The sequence below is a fragment of the Drosophila virilis genome, chromosome 2, assembly GCF_030788295.1.
Source record: "Drosophila virilis strain 15010-1051.87 chromosome 2, Dvir_AGI_RSII-ME, whole genome shotgun sequence".
Taxonomy (NCBI): Eukaryota; Metazoa; Arthropoda; class Insecta; order Diptera; family Drosophilidae; genus Drosophila; species Drosophila virilis.
Window position 1 is genome coordinate 2,952,340 of NC_091544.1, and position 24,622 is coordinate 2,976,961.

Sequence of the window (24,622 nt, forward strand, 5' to 3'; positions counted from 1 at the left end):
GCTATTAATTAGTTTTTCCGATGCTGCCCCAAAAGACCGCAACACCAACAAAAGAGGCCAAAACTTTTTTGCCCATGCGAGTGAAGTGCACAGTCTTATAGCGTGGGCGCGAGTGAGATAGTGAGAGAGAGAGAGAGAGAGCGCTGGGTACAGGCAACGCACAATATACCGAAAAATGTCCAAAAACATTTTCGTTTAATTTTTGTTGTCGTTCTATTTTCTCGCTATCTGTGCACATGACTTGTAATTGTTGTTGTTGTTATTGTTGTTGTTGTTGTTGTTGTTAATTCTGCTTTATCCTTTGGGGTGCAATTAGGTTTGACACTAAATTACTTGCCATGTTCAGGCTGGCAAAGCTGAAATTAATCATACGCCATGTTGGCACGCGCAAAATTCTACCAACAATTACTCACGTTTATTCAACTAGCCGTGAGTCAGCCACGCCCCAGGTGAACATTCGGCCCGACTATTTGCCAATCGATTGATTGATTGATTGATGGAGAACTTGCAGCCCCCCCGCCCGGATATAGTCCGTAAATGATACCGTCTTTAAATTTGCCACAATAGAAGTTCTTGAACAAGAAGCACTCGATTGTTGTTGCGGCTTATCGGTTGCCCCCATTTGCATATGGTTCAAGTTCTTAGCTCGACATTAAAACTCACTTCTGATATCTACCGGTTGCAGTTCATGGCGAGATCAAGTTTTTAAAAGCAAGGGTATCTTAACTATGTCACACGGTTTGCCAGCCTTGATAAACGATTTCAAAAATTAACCTAATGTAGTTCTGCTTATGAATGAAATTTAATAATAATTAATTAAATATTTCTCAAAAACAATTGAAAAAAATGCAGTCAAAATCAACTGCAAACAAATATTGGAAAATTACTTCTATACATATAATAAAATTGCAGAAAGCGCATTCATTATTCGGCTCGTAATTGTTTATTCGTTTATTTCAAGGGTAGCTCGTATCAAAAAATTGTTTAACGACTTTTATGTTTTGCTTTTGGCTTTGGCTTTTGTTTAGCTGTGTTGTTTTCTGGTTTTGTGCTGTTTGTCACCTCACCTTGTTGACTGTGCGACCGGTGACGATGACGGCATTGAATTACTGAATTACTTGACAGCTGGAGTCTTTTATCAGCTTGTCTCTTAGCTCCCCTCCACTTCATCCACTCGCTCGCCAACTCTCTCCATTTATGTGAAGCGCTCGTTCTTTCTATTTGTGTCTGTGGCAAGTGGCAAACGACTTTCAGTTGTCGCCGACCTTCGCCCCCGCAGCGACCTTTGGCGTCCGCAATTTCACTTTGTGTGCGCGTCTCATATTGTCAAATAATTTACATCCATATAAATGATCACACATATCATATCCAAGTATTCCAGTCTTCCATCTTCGCTCGCAGCTAATGAGATTTCTCACCCTCTCTCTGTCTCTTTGCCCAGATTATTCTCTGGCATGGCTTTCGCCTCTGTCTTTTGGCTGTCATCAGAGATTTGGCCCGCCAACTGGGTATTGTACTTACTTCTACTCGACTGCGACTTTGTCTGTGGCTCATTTTAATTTTGATGTCAACTTAATAGAATGTGTTTTGCTTCGACTTTATGCATAAAGTACTTTTTCCAGCAAAAGTAATGCATAGCTGATCAACCAGCTGCGGGTCAGGAGATGATGAGGCTACTTAAAGCCGCATTTGTGCATCATTTACAATAATCGCCCCGCTGACATTGTGGCTCTGCCCCATTTGCCCATAACACTGTGCTGCTGGCATCATTAAAAGCACATTCAGCCGGCGCTGACTTTGTGGCACTTAACGTGGAGCAGAGGCGGCCACAGTGAGGATTGGCACGTAATATACCCAATGGACATATTGTTATATGCTTACAAATCGGAAAAGTATGCCAATGAGTAAAGTTGAAAGTTCTGCAAACTTGGTTTTCAACTAGTTATATATATGAATTATATTATATATATATCATATGTTATATCCGGAATTGCCAAAATATAACGCTAAGTTTTCAATTTTCACGGCAAAAAGTGCCGATGCTTAAAATAATTGCCCTGGTTTCTCAATGTGCAAGCGAAATATATGCATATATCAAAAAAATATAATATGTTATATATAAAATATAAAAAATATAAATCCAATAGATATTGATAAACATATATCTATCTTCAAAGCTCAAACGGAACATTATATTATGTATTTATTATTCATGCCAATTTTTAGCCTTCTATCCAAATTGACTTGCCTTAAAAGAACCCAAAACTTTTTTCGAGTTATTATTCAAATATTTTATTAAAATTTGCTTTTGGAGCATAAACTTTATGATTGTATTTCAATTAACATTGAATTTTGAGAACTTTCTCGTCTCGAGTTTGGCAGTTATACACAGTTTTCACTGTACACCAGAGCATAAACCTAGTTGTATCTGTGTGTCTGTGTGTGTGTGTGTCTGTGTGTGGGATGTTTTTATGATGGCATATCCTTTTGTTGTGGTTGTTTTTGCTGTCGGATAAACGCATTAAGATTTGCAGCATCTGCCGCCGGCGATGACAGCGCTAAATCCAATTAATTATGCAACGAAATGGGAGTCGTATAATTCGTTGTTTATTTTGTTTGTTGTTAAGCGAAATTTAATAAAATTAAAGTGCATACAAATTGCCAGCATACGCCTCAGTTGCGCTCTAATCTAATTTGCATTTGCGACAAGTCCGCACGTCAATCTTCATCAGGATTATTATCATGATCATGCTCATGCTTATCATTGCCGAGCTTCTCTTTGAGCTTGACCGCCGTTTTGTGGCGATTTGTTTTAATTTGTAGGCGCAAAGCAAACTGAAAAGCGAAGCTAATATGAAAAACACGGCGTGCAGCTGCGCTCAAGGTAACCTTTAACATGCCAAAGGGGCTAATCTGAGTGCTGGACCGCAGCCATTTTCTTATCAGCGTTTGTTTTTCTTTGCTTTGCCTGGGTTTTCCTTTGGGCTCGCGTACGTGGCGTTTGTAATTTGCTTTTTGGCCATTTGTCGTGCTCGTCCTGGCCATGTATTTGGCCTGCTGCTGACAACGCCACTTTCTGTATTGCGGCCATAAAATCGTTGTTATTTTCTTTTTGCTTTCCTTCTTTTTTTTTCTTGTGCCCCAAAGCATTTTATGTTATGGCAAGCACACGCAACACTCGTATTAACCACAGCACTAAAGCCCAGCTCCATTATCGGGCTGGTTTTGTCCGTATATAAAATAAATATATATATGCCTTGTATCTGGCTGTGCATGACAAATTTCTAAAATTTAACATCGAATTTACGACAGACAATCTATTCATAAAAAACTTACTGCTACGCTTACGATTATTAAAGTAATACGCATTCGTTATATAAAGCAGCCCTTTTTATAAGTCTTAGTCAAAACTTTGATTTAGCATCTAGATTAGTGTCTTAATGCTCTTAGCTTATTGTCTTAATCGCGAGTTTTATATGCTTTGCGTACTCGCAAATAATTGCTCTGCAGGGGTATGTTTATGGGGGGGAGGATTGGTGAAAGATTCTTAAGCTTAAACTCTTTGCTGTTTTATGTTTTTGACGTGTGCGTGTCATAAAACCTGTCGCCCCATAGACGACAAACACGACCTTGCCGCGAATTGCCACATCTTTGCCCAGTCGAAAGACTTTTCGACTTTCTGGTTACTCTTTATGGAGATTGTATTGGCCTTCGAGGCGAAACGCAATTTGCATTACATTTGCTACGCGCTCGCATAATATGTTATGTAAACAAATAGATATTACATATATGATGAAGGGAAGCAGTGAGCTTGTGAGTGAGGTTTGATGGCAAATGTATGTGTATGGACAGAAATTTCATATATATTCTGAAGAAGGACAAATTATATACAATGAGTACATAAATTTAAGTAATACAAAAGAATATATTGCTTAAATGTAATTTGAATCAAAAAATGAAACCCTTTTTGTATATCACAAATAAAAGTACTCGACTTGGGCTTGCTTGTGTAATCAGCGCTAGAAAGGGAAAGAAATAATAGCAGTCTTAAAAAACCTAATTTATAAATTTAAATTGAGGTTTTGTGGCATTAATAATAGCATCTAAAAGTCATGCATATTTCATAATGTGATTAAGAGAACGAAAAACAAAATAGGAAATAAAAATAAAACATATTCCATTAATCACATGACTTTCTTAAGGCAACACACAAAATTTCTAGGTACTTGAGATAATGAGAATCGCATAGAGAGGCAATTTTGAGGTTTTTTTGTTTTTCAGAACTTTCCTACTTTATGCAATTTGACATATCAACACTTGTCTCTCAGGCAATTTTATTGCCAAATCGCGTCCAGCTATTTAGGTCTTGTTCGATATGAATTCTTGATTTTCTGCTGTCATTTGTCATATGCACGCCTGTCTCGCTCGCTCGCTTGCCCTTTTTTGTAACTCGGCTTTTTATTGAGGCAAAGAAAAAAAGTATAAATAAAGACAGCAAATAAAACAATAACACGAAATGCTCTTGCTTCATGCCTGATTGACCCTTCGTAAATCGCACAGCGGGTTTCACGCAGCGTATATATATATATATTTTTTTCCCCCTCCCAGTTTCCCGATTACGCTTCGATGCACAGTCGCAGAAAAGGGCAGAAAAGTGTAGCATGCTTTTTGGGGCGCAGGCGTAAGGGGGGGATAAAAAGGACGCCTATTAAAAACGGCTGCCTGACCTTTAACTTGGCTATTTTCGTGTAAACATACACACATCTTTATGCACACACACACACACACACACACACACACATACACAGGTTTGTGTGTTGTATGTAAAGCAGCTCGTTACGGCTGCTGCCTTGTAGGCCTCGCGGCACTTGTAACTTTGCACATAAATTAACTGTCAAAAGGGCAGCCTCTCTTCCCCTTCTCCTTCCTCATCCTCATCCTCTTCCTGGCTGCCAGGAATTTCTCGCTTGTAAATTTATCTTGTAATTACATAGCACACCGTTGTTCTCAGAGTTGTTGTTGTTGTTGCTGTACCTCCTGCTTCAACTACAACAAACGTAATTAATCAGCAAATTTTGTGAGACGCGTGCAAATAAATATATTTTGGGTGACAATTTTTTTCTTAATTTAATCCCTGAAAACTGAGGGACGCACAAATCTGACATACTTATCTTTTGTAAGCATTGAAATGCTTCATTTAGTAGATGATAATATTTTTTTGTAAAATAAAAAAGATATAAATATATATAATAATAAATATAAATATAAAAAAATGTCAACGAAAATATTTATAATCAATAATTATTTATTTACTTATATAAAAATATAATAATTATATAAATAAATAAATGTCTTTCGACAACTTTTTGCTGTTTCATGACTATAAATTAAATGTGATAAGTGTCCTCTTGAGACGCCTGCAGAATCAAATACAGAATACGTTGACAACAAAATGTTTTATTAACCTTTTTCCTGTATCGTACTATCTTGCCCTTAGGCCAGATTTATCGTCTCTCTCTCTCTTGCAGACATGCAAAAACAATTACAAAAGCCACGCATAAATTTATAAAATGCCAAAGGAAAGCCGACAGGCGCAAAAATAATGATATCATAAAAATACGAAAATGTATATATACAAATATACATATATATGTAAATACATATGTATGTATGCAAATGATGCGCCAGATAGTTGAGGGCGACTCCTTGCAGACGAGAAGGAGCCTTCAGTGGCCCCCTTGACCCACATACACATGTCGCAGCGGACATGCGTGTACTTGTGCGCGCCATACATAGCCTATATGCGACATTAGTGTCGCCATTTTGCGTAAATAAAATAAATAATTATATATACACGCACTCGAATTAATCATGTCAGATTCGATAGATGCCGCACATATATCTGATAATAAATAGCTGGAATATCTGCGCTTATGTAATGCATATGATAAATATAATAAATGCGTAACCGGATGCCCAAAGGACATGTGATTGATATTGTAATATGTGTATCATTTAAATTTTGTTTAGTTTTATAACTTGATTTCAAATTGAAATGGGCAAAAGGGTTATTATATCTTTGTGCAGGCAGAAGAAGTCGTGCTCGACCCCATGAGGTATAGATATTCTTGATTAGGTCAATTAGTTGAGGCAGTCGAATGCCTCATCCTTTCGGAATCCATCTCAATTAGGTCAAGAGCCATATATTTATATGTGCTCGTATATCCACACAGAACGAGTTTATTTTTATGTTCTACTTCCGATAAATATCGATTTTGGACAAAAAGTTCTTAGACATCAAATATGGTATGCTGCTTCTTTCAGATTAAGTTAGTGAATGAACATGGAAAAAATCTTTATTCAAAGGTAGAGCCGAGCCGAGTGTGGTGTGCCATATTTTGGCCCTGGTCATTTTTTAAGGATCGAACTCTAAGAATCGATGTCTTAGATGCTTGGCTGTGTTCAGGGCATCTGCAAGTTGGCCTTTCTCGACTTGTGTAATTCCTGCTAGTTTTTAGTAACGAAAATTTGTTTGTTATAAATTATGGGCTAAATATTTTACTACTTTGTAGACATCTCAATTGTTTGCTCTCTTTGTTTGAACTACCATAACGACAATATTTGATAAACTAGTCTACTCATTGAATCCTTTATTGAGCAACTGCAGCTTAAGACAATCAACAATGCAATTCCACCCAAGGCTAAAAAGGGAATTATGGAAAAAGGCTAGCCGTCTTCTGCCTTGTTCTTTGCGCTCTCTATCCTTAAACGTTTTTGCTCCTCGCACACTTTCGCATATTGCGAGCTAATGAGTACTCATAAATTGTGAGATATTTTCTTGTTTTGCGGTTTTCTCAGTCGTCTCGCTTAATGCGAGCCCAATTTATTGGCAATTTCTCGGCGTTATATGAAATATATTTGTTGTATTCTTATGTTTTGTTGTTGTGCTGGGGTAAAACAGGCTGCCACGCCCTTACTCCGGCATATAAGACCGCCCGCATTTCCCACAATGAGCTCGCCGAAAACTTTGCGTATTTCTTATGGCTCCGTTTTTTTTGGGTTTTCTTCTTCTTTTTTTTAACACTTTGTTTTGCCAATTTCGAATTTGTCATATCAACCACTTGCCGCTGTCTTTGGCCAGAATTTGATTTATGTCGCGTGCGCGTTTTTTTGTTTTTACTATATAAATCACACACTCATTCAGATATCGAGTACTTGTGCAGAGTTTTGTTTGCGACTAAATGAAAACTTCATGCAAGTTGTGTATTGTTTTGTGCTTATCTTTCGGATTGTTTGCTGCTGTTACCTGTCAAATTGATAAGAACCTAACAGCTAAATGCCATCTAGGCAATGTGCCTAACTGTGAGTCATACAGAATAAATTGCTTTGATTTGTCAGACATTTAAACAAACGAAATTCCCATATTTTAACATATAAGTAGAAGTTTATAAGAGTAAAAAAAAAAAACAAATCTAGCAAAAACCTTTTTGCAGATGATTCATAAAAAATCAATAAGGGAAAAAGCAGCTTAAAAATGCATAAACTTTTGCAATTTGCATATAAAATATGCATGATTGTCATGGAATCCGCAATTTATATAGTATATATCCGTTTTATAAATATATAAAATACCTGAGATACAATTCCGTTTCAATCATAAAACAGCTACAATAATGTTTAAACCATTTGCGTGATTGAATAATCTTCAATAGTTAAAAGAAACTTTCTTCAAAGTACTTATTTCAAGAATTCTCATACTTAAAATAAGCCTAAAACGTTATCAATAAAGATAAATAACATTTCTCAGCTAAGTAGACTTTTAACTCAGACTCAGACATTTCTTAATTATCTTCAAGTTGTGCAATTTAGACCACATACTTTCATTTATTATAGAATATTGGCTTTATTTTCTCTAGCCAAATCCTGCAACTGTAATTGTAAAAGTCATGTGCTTTGTCGATTTGCCTACGCTTTGGACATTCCGAGTGCTCATCCAACTGCCCGCAGACCATTTGCCAGTGCGCCTCCACTTCCACTTACTTCCATATCGATTTGCATAGTCGTCCTTTGTGGCCACGGGCAGAGTTCTGGTTATCAATGTTTCAGCCATGCTCACACAAAAATAAATGATACAGCGGCTGGCAATGGCAATGGCAAGAAATACACAGCACAAAACCAAAACTGTGCTGCTTATGGCCCTAAACGAGAAATGTCATTTTCATCTGGAAAAAATTAATACGAGCTAAACTAGGAGTTAACCTAAGGAAGTGCTTCTTCGCTTGGTTAATTGTCAATCAATAACTTCCGCATTTATTCTCCGATCTTATCAAATTGTGTGTAAATGGCAAAGCCAAAGTCTGTGTTGTATCGCTTTCATAGAAATGGATCAGCTAGCCAAAAGTTGAAGAAACCTTTAATATGCGATTGTATTGATATGCGCTTAATAACGGAATATACTTAGTATATGTATTAGTTATAGTTTTTGCTTTTGAAGTGTAAAAAACAAACAATTTTATTCGGAGAGTACTCCAAGCTCTGTTCACTCCTTGACCTTTGGGTGGAGAGGCGAGAAGAGGTGCTGCCTTGGCCAAGAGAAACTTTTTTGCATTACGCATTTTCAATGCGCTTGATTGAAAGTGCAAAATTCTCTGGTTCTTTATTTATTGATAAAATGCACTTTAAATTTGTCAAACAGTTTATAAAGACAAATGCTGATTGGAAATAGATGCAAAACCTTTTGAGATATTTCGATAATTTTGCAGGCAAATGGCAAAACACGTTCACTACCGAAAAGTGCGAATAGAATTTGCGACAATCAAAAGCACAATTCATGTGCGAGAAACTAAAATTCATCCAGAATATAATAGTAATTCTTTGTTTTATCTGTAAGAATATTTCCTTTGTATTCCACACTCGGCATATTCACAAATATATCTTTATCGAGGACATTTAACCCACGGGCCATGTCTGTTATGTCGTATGTGTTTTTGGCTCAGCACAGTTTTTTATTGCTTGCGCTTCACAACTGTTTTGCACGTTGACAGCAGCTTGAGGAAATATTTGGTTGTCATTCATTTAACTTGACAATGCCTGCAGAAATTTGTTCTACGAGGTCAACTTGCTCGGCTGTTCATTAATTTTTGGCCAGCTGTGCGAGCTCTCTGGCAGAAAGTCGGTCGAGGCAGCGTTCAAAATCAATTAATAATCGCCATGTTTTCCAGACATGTGTACATGCAACATGTGACAAAATGGCGCGTGCTGCCTGCCACACACAGAGCATAAGAAGAGGCTGGGAGGGGGATTAGATGGGAATACGACTTCCGGCGCCTAGAGTCGTTTCCTATTCCGCACGCTTCGAGTATTTATGTGCTTTTGCGAATTTCATCCGAAAAATGGCCTAGTTTCATTCAGCTAGCACAAAAACAAACAATATGTGTGTTCATTGGCGACTGTTGCGCATGCTGAATTTTTAAACAGCAGCCGCAGCAGCACAGGTAGAAAGGTAAATGCTGTCAGGACAGACATGCATGCCTGCAGCTATCATTGCAGTACAGGCATTTACTGGAATTTCAGTGAGAGAGTGAGTTCAGTGATTGCCAGTTGTGGTCCGCTTGTGTATTTGTAATTATAAATTCATATCAGCATTTTTTGGATAACCAACGCCAAGCCAGCTCCAGCACACACATACGTCACGTCTAATGACAGTTGCGTGTCCAGAGAAATTACAGAGTATGCGGTCATTCAACTTTGTGGCTTGACGGAGGGGCCAAAATTTGGGTAGTTCAACTAAAGCCAGGATTTTAAGTAAACTTTTCACATATTTGCTTAGCTTTGATTAAAGCTTTCCTTCTTGAGAAATTATTGATACAAAATTTCCCATCACATTATACATTAGGCGCGTATTATCATATTAAACATAAAGAGTTTTTGCTTTTACTTAAGAACTTTTAATTACTTTTATTAATAATTAGGAAGAAACTTGTTTTTGTCGAACATACAAAACTAAATAAAATGCGGAAGCGAACAAAGTAATCAAGCTCCTTGCACTGGCATCGAAATATATTGTGCCTGCCTTTAATTTCGGTATCAGATATTTATTTAATATTTCCTGTTACTCAAATTGGCCTTTGCTATGAGCACGTTATTGATATTTCTTTGGATTTATAATTGCAATTTGCAGCTATTGTCCGGTTTATCAGTGTCCTGTTCATGCGGCTTCGCACATGCTGACATTCGAGCTGTTGTCCTTCGTTGCGGACCCTTGTCCGCAGTAACCATAAAAGCAAATGCAGCTGCCAAAATGTGTAATGCAAGCTTAATAAATTTAACAATGTTAACGCACAACGGAGCGTATAAACAGACAGAGAGCGCGAATCAGCGATAGAGGGAGATGTGGAGTGAGATATGGATACGCCCACTCAAAATCAATAGCTGCATTTTCTCAGTACTTGGCTGGGCTTAATTTCATTTGCCGCCCATACGCCTTCGTCCTGCACAGCTGGACCGCTCCTGCTTCCTGGCTTCCTGGCTGACGGACAAAACCGCATCGCAACACAATGCGATGCAGTCCGTTGGTCACAATGCAGTTCTTGACCTTGCACTTGTCGCTGCGTCGTAATCATTGTCCTTGCGTCAAGTTGCAATTTCTGCGTGACATTCGCACGGCTCTCATTCAATTTACAGCCCCATTCCCGCATCCCTTGCCAAGGACATCCCTTGAATTATGCTTAATTGAAGGCCATCAAGTGGCTTCATTAGAGAGGCAACAGCCAACAAATTTCCCCGCTCTATTGTGCTCAATATTGCTAACCCCCCCTCATCATTCCCTTCCTTTCCCACCCCGGCCCATCATAAATTTGACACTCAAGACCCCCAAGGCCAAGTCACTTAAATTATATAGAAATTCATTTAAGAAATTGCGACACTAATTTGACTAATCATTTACAAGTATTTATGAGCAGTTGCAAATTTCCGCTAAAAGCGAGCGAAACATGTGCCTGTTACGTGTGTTATACCCTGTCGCCACATTTTAGCGAGCGTATCAGTTTTACTAATTATAAACTTTATAACATGCAAAAGTTTTCATTTGCTCTTCAGTCTTCTTTTAAATGTTGAATATTTTTACAATTAAAAATTGTGAATATTTGGGACGACAAATAACAAATTATATCACAGAGGAATGCCAAAAAAAAAAAAATTAATCGAGTCATGCAGAAAACATTCAAAAATAAGGTTTTATTATAATTTGTGGAAATTTTAAATAGATTATGGTCCGTGTAAGCACTAGCAGTGCAGGGTATCTACAGAACGTGCAGTATTTGAAGGAAATTGGCTTGTTTAAGGCACATTCGGTTGGGTGCAAATTAACCTTAGACATGTGGGCGGCAGCTGGCGCTTATAAGTAGGCAATGACAGCGGCAACACATTATCATTATTAGCAATGACATTATTATCGACATCGTTATTATCATCATCATTGTCATCATCGTCATTGCATTGTGGCCACATTCAATATGTATGGTAAAAGTTTTCAATTTGTATGTCAGATTCTTTTCTTTTTCCATTCCATTCCTTTTGATGCTAGTCTCTGCACATGACTGCCATTTACTTTCCGTTTCCGTTACATTCTGCTCACGACTTTTGTTGCTGATAAGACGCGACCCGCAAATATCAAAAAAGTAGTGGAGCTCCGGCTCCGGATTTGGGTGCGGCTCGGGCTGGGAGTACGCGGGCTCACATGTAATTTGATTTCGTTTCGTGCCTAGCGCAAATATGGGTTAATGCGATTTTATGTCATTTATATATTGTTGATTTTTGCCAGACTGCAAATATGCGTGTGTAAATGTGTGTGTGTGTGTGTGTGTGTGCATATAGGGCTTAAATGCGGCTCACGCAAATGGCAATTTACTGCTTGGAAATTGTCGAATCACATCTTTGGGAAGGGCAGGCCCAACTTCTGCATGTGGCAGGGCCGAGTCTTGTGCACAGAACGAAAGGCTTCAAATATTTCCTAACCGAGCTGCAACGTTTGCCATTAGGTATAAGCCAATGGCTCATTGTCTAAGCAAATGTTTCAATTTCTACGCACAGATGGGCAATTGGTCGTAATTTTCCTGGAACAATATGCATTTGCATTGCTTTGCGATTTGAGCAGCTGCGTCATCATCATCCCCATTCACAAAAACAACAAATGTAGCACATCAAATTGCACATAACTTGTCAATTGTTGTTGGTTTTGTATTTGCCTGATATGCCTGTCAAGGACTCGTGTCTATCTGTGTGAAAAACCCATTGTTGTCAAGGCAACTAGCAAAATGAGCGCAACTTTTAGTCGTGCTTATTTTTTGCATTATTGAAAAGCAAAATAATATCAATTACTGAAAATATTATCTGCAATGTGTTATGCAATTATATAAACAGCAAAGCTTACACAGGTCAACATTTAATATTTTTTTTACCAATTTTTTATCTGGACAATCTCTTTGTGGTTATTTCTCACATTTATAAATTGACTTTGCAGCTGCAAATAAATTCGCGCAGTTCGATTGGAGATTAATGAAATATATAATAAAAATGTAATTAAAAATTGAAGCATTTCCGCTTTGTTATTTCGTTTCCCACTAAAATCAATAGCAGCTATAAAAAGTCTTTAATTAATTAATCAATAGCTGCAGCTGATTTACTTTTGCATGCGACAAGCACGTTCCACATGCAGCCACACACTCATTAAGCACACATGTGCTTTCGCATGCAGCTACACATGCAGTTACAAACATATGTATTCGCATGCAGCCACAGACTCATTATATACACATGTGTATTCACATGCATTTATGTTACACATATGTGTATTCGCATGCAGCCGCACACGCATTTACACACATGTGCAATCGCATGCAGCCACACACGCATTTACACACATGTGCATTCACATGCAGCTACACATGTGCTTTCGCTTGCAGCCACACATGTGTATTCGCATGCAAAACGTGCATGATTCTTACACATACACATGCGCTCGCTGGCGTGGTTCTGTCATCATCTATTAAAGGTTGTGCGATGTCAGGCGTGAATTATTTGAGAATACATATGTATATAACACTACAGATACAGTGGTGGAAAACGGTCCATTAAATAACGCTTAGCCTATTGAAGGCTTAACGCAATTGACACGGGCGGCTAGTGGGCATTATTATTTGATTTCAGAAATGAAATTCGCACCCTAGAAAAATAATGATAAGAATTGAGATTGTATTCCACGTTTGATTTACAGATTTTTGTGGCTGTTTAAACTTCATAATACTTTATACCATATACTAATGTGCTTTTTACTTCCTTTACCAAGGCCAAGAGAAGTTTTGGCAAGCAAAGTCTTAAAAGTTTTCTGGTCTTTAATTTAACAACGCCGGAACCCAACTTTGTTGCACTGTGCTAAAATGTTTATTGATTATTTGCTTGTGCGGATTGTGTTCATGTGTTTGCCTGTTTAATTGTTTGGCCGACAGCCGATTTTAATCAGGGAAAAGCTTGACGTCAAGGATATGCCCGAAGAATATATACGAATATGCTTCTGAATACAAAGTTTTTAAATATAATTATGCTTGCCCAACCCCAAAGCTATAAAGAAATGTGCAGTCTAATAAGTAGCGTCTAATGCAGTCTAATGAGAAAAGCAATGAGCCATGCTCACAATATACCATGAATAATTACCACAAAAGAGTGAATACTCATTGCACGCATTTTCATTTGAATCAAGCGTGTCTCAGTCTTTGGGATTAAGTACGTGTGCACGACGAACATCATGTATTGAGTTTTTATTACTCACGCCTTTGCCATCTAAATTGCCGCCTTCCGGTGAATCAGGCCCGCAATTGATTGCGTCAATTTGTTTTAACTATATGCGGTTTTCGCATTGCTGTGTGCATTAGTTGAATTTTCCCCGGCACATGCAGCGCATGTATATAGTTCCCAGTAATTTAATTAAAACAATTTAGAAATATTAAATTACAACATGCATCAGAAAAGTGCTCTCTTCGCGCATTCTCGATGCTGTAGAGTTTCGCTTGTATTTCGTGCCTCTGACTGACAATACTATGTCGATAATTAATTGAGTGCTTGTTAATATAAAAGCAGAGAGAACGGCACACCGAAGATGATATACTCTTGCCGACATGTGCTCGTAATCGAATTTGGTGAATAATCAACATGAAACATAGAAACATAAACTTTATAATATTGACAAGATTTGGCTTAAAAGTAATCAGAACGAGGAACTTTTTTAACGTTTCATGAAGATAGCTTTAAAGCTGCAAGAAAAATATATATTTTCGACTATACTATATACTATATATATACTTTATGGGATCGGAAATATCTTCTTCTAAGATACTCTATCCAAGAGTATAAACAATTAGAAATTCATAGCTATCTTTCTCTCCCTCTCTCTCTCTCTCTCTCTCTAACCTGCATACGCCCCTATTAGAAACTCTTGTTTCTCATTTATTTTATTCGGAACTTACACAGATTTATAATTACTAAAAATCGATTTCCATGGCTCATTTTTCGAGTGAATCGCGAACGCGTTTCTCTGTGTTCAAAGGTCATTTGAACATTAACTGAAAGCTGTTCAGCTAGGTTATATTTAGTTCGAGGGCTTATGCACTGCTTTTATAGTTCATGAAATGTCACTTATGCCATATTTTTGGGATCTCTTCAAACATTGTCAGTTACGTGACGTGCATGCATGTTTTAATAAGTGCACACATATCTCGCAACAATAATGCTAATGCTAATGAATGCGACCTTGTTATTGCGCCCGAGTTGTATAAGGCCCAATGAGAGAGCTTGACAATTGCTAATAAAGTGCAAACTTAGCTGCACATTTCCCACACGGAAAATGCGAATTGTCATCGTTCGCATTATTGCGACTATTTATGATTGCATTGCTAAGGATTCTAATTACAATTGACCAACGTGTGCTGCATTGCTAACTCTTTCCAACTCTTGTTTCATAACTGGCCATTGTCGAGTCGAAGGACTCGCAGAGGGGGAAATGTCGCCACGTTTTTCTCGTTGCATATCAATTTTTCTACGGCATGAAAATTTGTGTGTCTATTTCGGTCGCTCCTTTTATTTTCGCAGGTTTTTTTTGGGGGGTACTTTCTCCTTTTTTTCCTCTCGCCATGCATCGATTTCTGCGCCCATTTGATTGAATTAGGCCGTGTTAGGAATTGAAAAAAGGTCCATGAAAATATAGATTGATGCAGATACTCGTGCAAATAACTAAATTGATTCTTCAGTCACATCTAACCGCTATAAAATGTGCCTTATAATTGCTGTTTAACAGTCAGGAGAAGGCTTCTGCGACTCGATGAAATAGATATATTGTTGGCCAGCATCAAGGCCCAGTCTAGTTAGCCGTGTTCGTCTGTCTGTATAAGGACTGGAAATCTGGAACATGGTTTGATATTTTGCCCGCACATGAATTCTTTAAGAATAACCAAATTTAACGTGTACCCTCTCGAATAGTTATATACAAATTTCGACGACTTTGGGACCGTGATCCCATCTAGTTTTCTTCCTGTTACCGACTTAGCTCCAATTTATTGATTTTAGATGCTTTATCAACTCGATGAGTCTGCCACAATCACATACATTCATTTGAATTCTACAAATATAATTGCGATAGCTATGATATGAATTATTGCTGCTATTTTCATTCAGTTTTTCCGTAAAAACCAGAATGTTAGTATGACATTAAAGAAAAGAATGCCAAGATCACGTTTGTCGTAAATCTAGAAAACGTTTCTTTGGAAAAAAAGTTAATTATCTAATATGTTAGAGACCTCGTTATTAGTTATAAATATTTAGATACTTTTGTGCACATCAAGAATTGAAAAGTAAAATGTTAAATTATGGGAAAAAAATTAGTTTTGTAGAATATTCTAAGTGCGTATTCAAATGCATGACAGATGATGATGTTGTATAATATATATGGAGAGCTTGTTGCCAAACTCCTGCATCTCAAGGCCCTTTAACTTACATATATATATATATTTAAGAATGTTGCATATACATGCACTAAGTATATATACATTTGCTGTACACGTTAACAATGCGGGACGCCGTTTGCATGCCGAAGCAGCAACAGCTTGGCCAAAAGGCAGCTACACGGCCAACAAAAAAGTTTCAGCCAAATACGTGCAGCGTGCACAGAAGTGTACAGAAACATATATATATAATATATATATATATATATATATGTGTGTGTTATGTATACTAGCCATACATAAGTAGATGTAGCAAGGGATTAAAAACTGGGCCAAAGTTCATTCTGTGCCTAATGAATAAATTTCAGCAGTGGATGTCAGTTTGCGACGTGCTTTCAAATAGATGAAACAAAAACAATTGCACAAAACTTTCAAATAAATATAATCAAAGTTGTTTATTGAAACTGGATAATCAAACTAGCTTCAAGAATTGTTTAAAATTAAGCAGGCTTTCAATGAAAGTAAACAAACTGCAGATATTGCGAATTCAAGTTGCAGGCTTGAGAAATTTGTATTTAAAATATATTTACTAAAGGATTTACGACTGATAACAAACTTGTTTGCAGCAAGTTTAAGATATACATTTATTTACGCTCTACCTTGAGCGTAAGCTCAATCAGAAGTTAGTTTTATTTTGATTTGGAAAGAAAGTTTTCCTCGTTGAAGCACTTGTTCATTCTCTTGTTTAATGCAAGATCCGAAGTAGTTAGCTATGAAACACTTCTCAAATACATTCAAAAAAATAACTTAACAAAATACTTGAGTATTTTCCGACGTGTCTTGAACACATAAAAGTATACACAGCCAAATTTGCAGCTTTCTAGATCTTATCAGGATAATGTCCTGTGACAATGTCCTGACGTCCTGTGGCTAATTGAGTAGCTTCAATTATTGCTGTGTATCTGAACAAATTCTTAATGCTTGGCCACAGCTGCCCCCACCTCTGCTCCTGCTTCTGCTTCTGCTGTTGTATCCTGCACAGAGACTGAGATAAATGATCTAGGACTTTAGGCATTTATTTCTCAAAGGAGCTGTTGACCGACCACAAACGGCTTCATTCAATTTGAAACACATTGCACATTGCTTTGGGAACATGCAATATTTCTTAAATGTACTTACGTATAGGTTTTGTGCCCAACACACATCAATCTGCGGTGCAGGCTTTCAACTTTGGCATTCCGGCAAATTTTGGTATGCAAAATACGACAGATGATTCAATTAAATGATTTAAATGCTCTCACGCTGGATGCGGCTTCAGCCAGCCAGGGTTTCACTTGGATTTGCGTAATTTCTTGCCAACCAGTGCAAAACATGATTAATTAGTGCATATCGATTTTACCACCTGGCATCCCTTGCCCTTATCAAGTGGCTGCTCGCAATCGTGGCGTATACTTAATGTTCCGTACGTATACTTAATGCGTCTCCGGTTTGCTACTCCATTTAAATTTTATGATTAACGATCCTGTACGCCCTAGTCTTGGCTAGATTGCGTCACGTTTCCGTTTCTTTTGTCTATTTGCCTGGCTTCTAAAATCAAATACAAAAACCTGATTATCGGCGGCGAGTAATAAAAGTTGCCAGCTTTCGAACTTGACTTGGCCACAAAAAGAAAATATATACAAAAAACCTGCGTTGCTTGTTTCGATAATATTCGCATTTATACCCTGTAAAAAACGACGGAGTGGAATAAATTAGCATAAAAAGTTTACACACTATATGAAAAGTTAACAAAAACAAAAGCTATTCGGGTTTCTGAGCTGTAATAAACTAGTTTACAGCCAGAATAATAGACAGTTAAAGTTAAATCTGAATATATTTAAAACCCAATGTTACAGAATATAAACAAGTTGGACACTCTTATTTCAAAGATTCACAAAAAGTATTTATTTTGGGAATGATAGATACAAGTTTTGGCTAATATCGATACGAAATTCGATAAATTATCGCGGCGAATTATTCGGGGCGAATGTCAACATTTTTTGCAAATGTGACAAATGTTGTTGTATTTCACATTAGAAAAGAAATGTTACATTCAACAAAAATTATGCTATAACTCTTAAATGATATAAATCGTTGCCATGAAAAATTATATTATTATGTGGTCAAAGATGCTGTCTTTGGTGCGTTACACATTTGATGACTAAACTAAAATACCCTGTACAAGGCGCAAAGAGCCTAAAACTTTTCCCAGTATTAGCTATTAGTTTAGGAATCAATTGCTCAAAATCCTCTTTTTTTTAAGTATTCTTTACACAGAATTTGTATATAATAATATCATAATGCGATTATCAGATGTAATGAAACTTAAGATTAACTTTTTATTTACTTATCTTATCAGATTTCAAAATTATTGAGTTGAATGTAATTTCGTAGCTCGATCTATTGAAATGCTGAGTATCTTATGTTTCAGCTAATCTACGCTGAATTTGAGCTTTTCTTTTGTTGTCCTTAATTTGTGTTTTATAGCCATTAGCTCCAAAGATTGCCTTATCCTGCCGGGTGCTCCTTTTATGAGCTTTTCGTTTGGCTTTATTTTCATCGGAAACTTGCATTCAACACGCACATGACAACAAAATGACGGCCTGTTGTGTGTGTGTGTGGGTGTGTGTGGATAAGCGTATGCAAAGACGTGCTTAATTTGGAAATGAAATTCAAGCAAAATGTAGCACAAAGAAAATGTGAAAACTACGCGGCGACAGAGGCAGCAGGTGACGTCAGCAGCCAATAAATTAGCGAGCTGTTTTTTTTTTTTTGTTATTTATATATTTATTTTCTTTTCTTTATGCTTTTTGTCACCAGCCACACAAACACACACATACACACACCGACACACACGCGCGCACAATTGAGTTTCCAAAAAGTATGCAGCACATTTTTTGTTTGTCACATTGTCATAATTTATGCAACATTTTTGCATAAACATCGCCTGCCACGCCCCAACGTAGTATCGCCCCCCGTTTGGGCGGCAAACAAGGCTTGAAAAGCAATTTAAAAGCCCGTAGACAAAATTGATTTAATACAGAAGCCGGCCAAAGCAAGACCGGGCCGGGCGGCTTAAAGCAAATCGCATAAGTTGGCAACTTTTAATGAAAGCGCACACACAGCGAAAGAGCGAGAGAGTGAGGGCGAGTGAGGGAGAATGAGGTAGAGGGAGAAAGGCGTAGCTCACGCCCCGGCAAAGTGCTGGCTCAACCCATTCCGTCAAGAGGCAGTCAACATGCTCAACATGCTCAACTATAGCCCAGTTAAGACGCTGCCAGTTTAATCCCAGAGTGGAGAGTGCTCCAGAGACTAAGACCCAATGTATTTATGGCAGCCGTTGGCTTAGACAACGAGCTGCTACTTTTTGTTCTATTTTCTTTTTGCCCTACGCACTTTACATAGAGCGTGTGCCCCACTTGCCGCCCCCCCTGGCCAAAGTGCCAGTTGGCTTGTGTCTATTTTTAAGGACCCAGGCTGGAGCTGCTGGAGTTTGTTTCGGTTTGGGGCCATGGCCGACCTCGAGTCATAAATTGAGCACTGTGGCAGCATAACAATAAGTCACAGATACATACGCACACACTCGCACACACACTCGCACACACATGCAGCATAACTCGCTTGTTCTATCTCTTTTGCGTACACATAAACTCATCAGCATGAATGGTTTTGGTAAAGTGCTCGCAATATAAGTTACCCAATAAATATGAAGTATATTAGGATTAGATTCAACATAAAAGACGAATCTTTTACTCTTAAATATATCATATACAGTTCGAAGTGGGCTCTAGAGAACATTAGATGAACTGTCTGGAGAAGCGAAAAGTATTAACAAATATGTGGCAGTAAATCTTTGAGACAATGGCCAACATCTAAATAGACTTTAAAAGAAATCCTTTAACTGATGAGAACAACTGATTTGTAACAATATATAATCTATTATTAATTAACAGCTGAGCATTGATGCTGTACTAAAGGCATTAATCAGCTGGTCTATAAATAAGCACATATTCTGCGGTCGCACAAAGCAAGCAGCTCGCTTTTGCCAAGCTGACTTCACAGGGTATCCGAAGCATAGACACCAAAAGCACTTGAGTACGCAACAGTGCATGTGTGTGTGTGTGTGTGTGTGTGTGTGTGAGTGTGTGATGGCGCATGTGTGCGTGTGCGGATAATGGCAGTTGAAGGCGGCGGCTTGGTCCGAGAAGCGAACGTCATTTGTGCAAACATAAAGCATTGTAAACAAACATGCCAGAGCTTTATATCCACACACACTCTCACACAGTTACACACAAGCACACTCACACACACACACACACACACACATTCGGAGTAGCAAACAGGCAAGTGGTGGATGAGGCGCTTAGCTAAAACCCAAGCAAGAAGTTAAACCGTTAAAATTGGTTTACGTGTGCGCTGGGCACACTGAAATTGCCCGAAGCCAGGCGTACTAGTGGGCGGTTTGAGGGGGCGTGGTACAGGATTCGCATGCGCCTGGCAGCAACTATTGTTGTTCTGTTTGCTGTTCTTCTTCTTCTTATCAGCGCAATGCTCCATTTGATTTGGTTGTCACTTTGCTAGTTTCCATTTGCATGGTACACCCCCCCCCCCCCCCCCCCCCCATTCCGCCCTTCCATCCGCGCATCTCTAGTGAAGTTGCACTTTAATTTAACATACTTCCACTTGATAGTAATTCGATTTACTGTCTAGTTTTTGGCATAGAGCTGGCAAAACATTGATATGTGAGAGCATCGACTGCTCTGACATCCAGAAATAAATGCAGTTGCTTAACCGAACACACGTGTCCTTTGTCAAAATTTTGAGCGTAAATCACAGGACTTGCAGCGGCTGCATTTAATTGCAGAATGCGATAAATTCCCTTGCATGCGAATGACATTGATGTTTCATATCGACGAATTCATACATGAATGGGCGTAATGTGTGTGTGTGTGTGTGTGTGTGTGTGACACGCCCCCTTTTGCCAGTTTGCCTGCGGCCTGTTGCTAATTTGCATACGTTAATGCCAGCAGGACGCGTGCAGCTGTCTATTTGCAAATGTGCATGAGGGTTGAGTTGAGGCTGTGCACTTTCCGCTCTCTGTTGTGGTCCTTGTTGTCCGTCAGGCACAATTTGCAAACCCGCAATGTCCTTGATTTCCCACACACACATATATACATATATATCTGTCTGTTTATTGTGTGTTTGTGCGAAGTAGGTCCACGCTGATTGTGTTGTATGTATGGCATGGTCAGCATTCCTCTATCCATTTGCATTGACCAGAAATTCGGATGCATTCACTTGAACCTCATAAATTTAGATGCCAGCTGACCCAACACACACATTCACATCCTAATCCGGGCCGCAAATCCCCAGCACGCGCCAGGACTCGGGCAGTGCAAACAAAACAGTTTGATAAGCAGAGATTTAGCTGGCATTCAACTCAGCTCAGTTCGGTTCACCTGTTTTAACAGTGTTGAGGTTGGGCGGCCACGCCCACAACCAAAATCAAAAGCTAGCCCATGTATCCTTTTGTATCCCTGGCACAGTCACACGAAATTATGCCATTAAAGCAAATCGAGCTGTTGCTAAGCCTCTGTTGTGTTGGCCAAAAACCAAAGTCATAAATTTTTAATTTAGTCAACTGTTTGCCCTAGAGTGCCAATCTACCCCCACTGCCATCCTCTCCAATCCCCTTCAATCTGCGCGGCGCATCGAACTAATTTACATATTCCGGCCGCATCCAGTTCCTTTGACATCGACTTGGAGATGAGCAGCAGCCAGCTCCCCAGCCGGCAAGAGTCTAAGCTGCCCCTCAATTAAACTGTCATGTCAAACGTCAGGGTCCGTCAATGCGCCGCCCATTGATGGTCTCCTCTCCTCTGCTCTCCTCTTCTCCGGCCTTGGCAGTCCCATTGCAGTCAATCTCACTCACTCGCTTTGAGTACGTGGAAAACTGCCTCGGATTGCCCGATTCGCAGGGCATGTTCCTGGTATTTTAAGATTTGAATTTCTTGGAAATGCCGCGCAGCAATATTAATCAAAATTCCATTTCTTAAATATTTTCTTTCTCTTAAACTTTTTTGAACTTTTATACTGATGATTCCACTTAAGAAAATGCAGTCAAACTTAAAATAATAAACTAAATATCCCAATATAGATTTACGATATTAAATACTATGCGCAATAACATATTGTATATTAATTTATTTTAATATACATTTATGGAGTCCTCCTCTTCTGGTCTCGAGAGACACTTTGCCAAGCTTTCCATTCGATGCGCTTCCAGTTGAAATTTCATCAGAATTTTGTTGCTATTTTTATAATTGAATTTGTGAGCTGCAAACAAAAATAGCTGAACGCGATTTGCCAATCGACATTTCCGACTAAATTGGGGGGCGGAATTTCCATCTTTGTTATCTATCAGTCAACGCGTTCCCGATAACGTTTAAATGCCCAGTCAAGTACTTAAAAGCAATTAGATGCATAAATGAATATTTATTTGGAAAATGTGCACACATGTGCAAACGAGTTATAGAACAAATTCTCTGAAAAACAATTTATCTATCAAGCTTTGAGGCGTGCTAAAACTATTTATTTGGTAAATAGATGCAGAGAGTGTGAAAATTGGGCCAAGTCTAAAGTATTTGCATTCTCCCAATTCTCTTTTAGGCACGATTGAGTTTGTAAAGCTAATTGGCTACTAAATTCTGATTTATCGATTTATTTGCTCGTTATCGATTATCGATAACCTAAGCAATTAGGTTATGTCCGGCGTTTAAGTGTTGGAAAACTATTCGTAAAGCCTTTTCGCACAACCAGATATTTTCCTTACTGAACATCTACAAAGTTTTCGTCTCGCATTGAAACTGAACTTTTTGTTAAACATTTTTTAATTAATTAAGGCTTTAAATTTCACTTTTGAGTCCCTTGCACAGACTTTCGGTTTGGTCTAAAAACAAATTGAAATTATCCAGAACAGGTTTTCAGCAAAAGGCTGTAAATATTCCTGCGAAATTTGCTTAAAGCAAATGTGGAGTGAAATTTAAAAAAAGGCCTTTAGAGATTTTAGTGTGAATATTTAAAGGAATGTTTAATAGGTTTCTTTTTTAATTCGTCGTAAATTCCATGTGTCATTTGCCTGGATGTGGAGATGCATTCAAATGCATTTTAGCCTGGGCGTGGTTGTGCGTCTGTCTGCTTGTGTGTGTGTGGGTGTGTGTGGGTGTTGCCTGGCTGTCTATGTTTGCGTGGGCTAAACTTGGAATTCCAACTAAATGCCAAATTGATATTGTCGTCGTCGTCGTCGTCGTCGTCGTCGTCGTCGTCCTCGTCCGATGACGCAAATAACGCGCATAGCAACAGCTGATGTCATCTTTTGGTTGTCTTGACGGCGCCGCCAAATTAAATAAATGGAAAATTCGCCAAAGCCATTGATGAAAATTCTAACACGCGCAGGCCAACAACTTGAAGTGGGTGTACGTACGTATTTGTCTGAGCCATAATAAGAAACAAGAACCACTCGAAAACAAAGCAAATGGCAACCGGGCCAAACTATGAGATAATCGTTGCATTATGCAGCCCATTTTAGATGGGAGCTGCGAGTGGGCTTGAATATTCAACGACTTGCATGGAATATGCAAAGCTTTATTGTATTTTATTGTATTTGGCGTGTTTAACAGGAAAAACTTTATAATTAAAAGGCATAATTAAAAATCATTTGATTCTTATATTCCCTTTTGTGCTTCATTCGTAAACTTTATGCTTAGAAATCGAGTTGGCAAAAAGAAATTAAAAGCAAATGCCTGAGCTTTAGAAGTCGACGTTTTCGAGAGTTTCTCGAAAATTTTCTGTCTGCTATAAATGTTTCTTATATTTTCTATTGTGCCTAATTCGTAAATGTTCTTGTTTTTGTGGTTCTTTAATCTGCTTTGCGCGTCATTCGTGAATGTTTTATTGACTTCTTTGAGAATTAAACAGGAAACAAATTATTCTATGAAGATTAAAATTGTCAGTATGAGCTTTGAGAAGCAATAGGTAGATTCAAGTAAGCCCTGTTTGGTAAATTTTTCTCATATCTTCTTTTGTGCTGTATTCGTAAACGTGCGACTGGCAAATCGAATGGGTAAAAAAATGCACGACTTTCCAACTTCGATGTTTGCAAGAGTTCCTCGAAATTGATGTTGGATTCTTCTATTCTGCTTTGCGTGTCATTCGTAAACGTTTGGAATTAAATAGGTTATAAAATGAAACAAAAACTTCAATACTTTGGTATGCTTCGAGTATGCCCTGTCGGGTAAGTGTAGGGTATGCGACCACAGATAAACTGAGAATGGAAATGCTTTAGTTGTCGACACAAACACAAACACACACACACACACACACACACTCACACACACACGCATGCGAACACGCACACCCACTTGTGTGTGGGCTGGAATGTGAGGGTTGCAATATCCTGTTGCTTGACCTATTTGAAGCACACCCACACACACACACACACACAGACGTCTCTACAGACATGGCCACATTCATAATTCCGTTTCCGCAGCTCGTTTGGCGCATTGCCTGCTTTTGGGGCTGCAGTTAGTTTTGCG

The 24,622-nt window shown here is 38.4% G+C and overlaps 2 protein-coding genes across 3 annotated transcripts in view; both read left to right on the plus strand.

The window, feature by feature from the left end:
• eIF4EHP (eukaryotic translation initiation factor 4E homologous protein) overlaps positions 1-24,622 on the plus strand; it is a 46,394-nt gene that overhangs the window by 16,683 nt on the left and 5,089 nt on the right. The window lies entirely within an intron of this gene.
• Syx1A (Syntaxin 1A) overlaps positions 1-24,622 on the plus strand; it is a 41,382-nt gene that overhangs the window by 13,969 nt on the left and 2,791 nt on the right. The window lies entirely within an intron of this gene.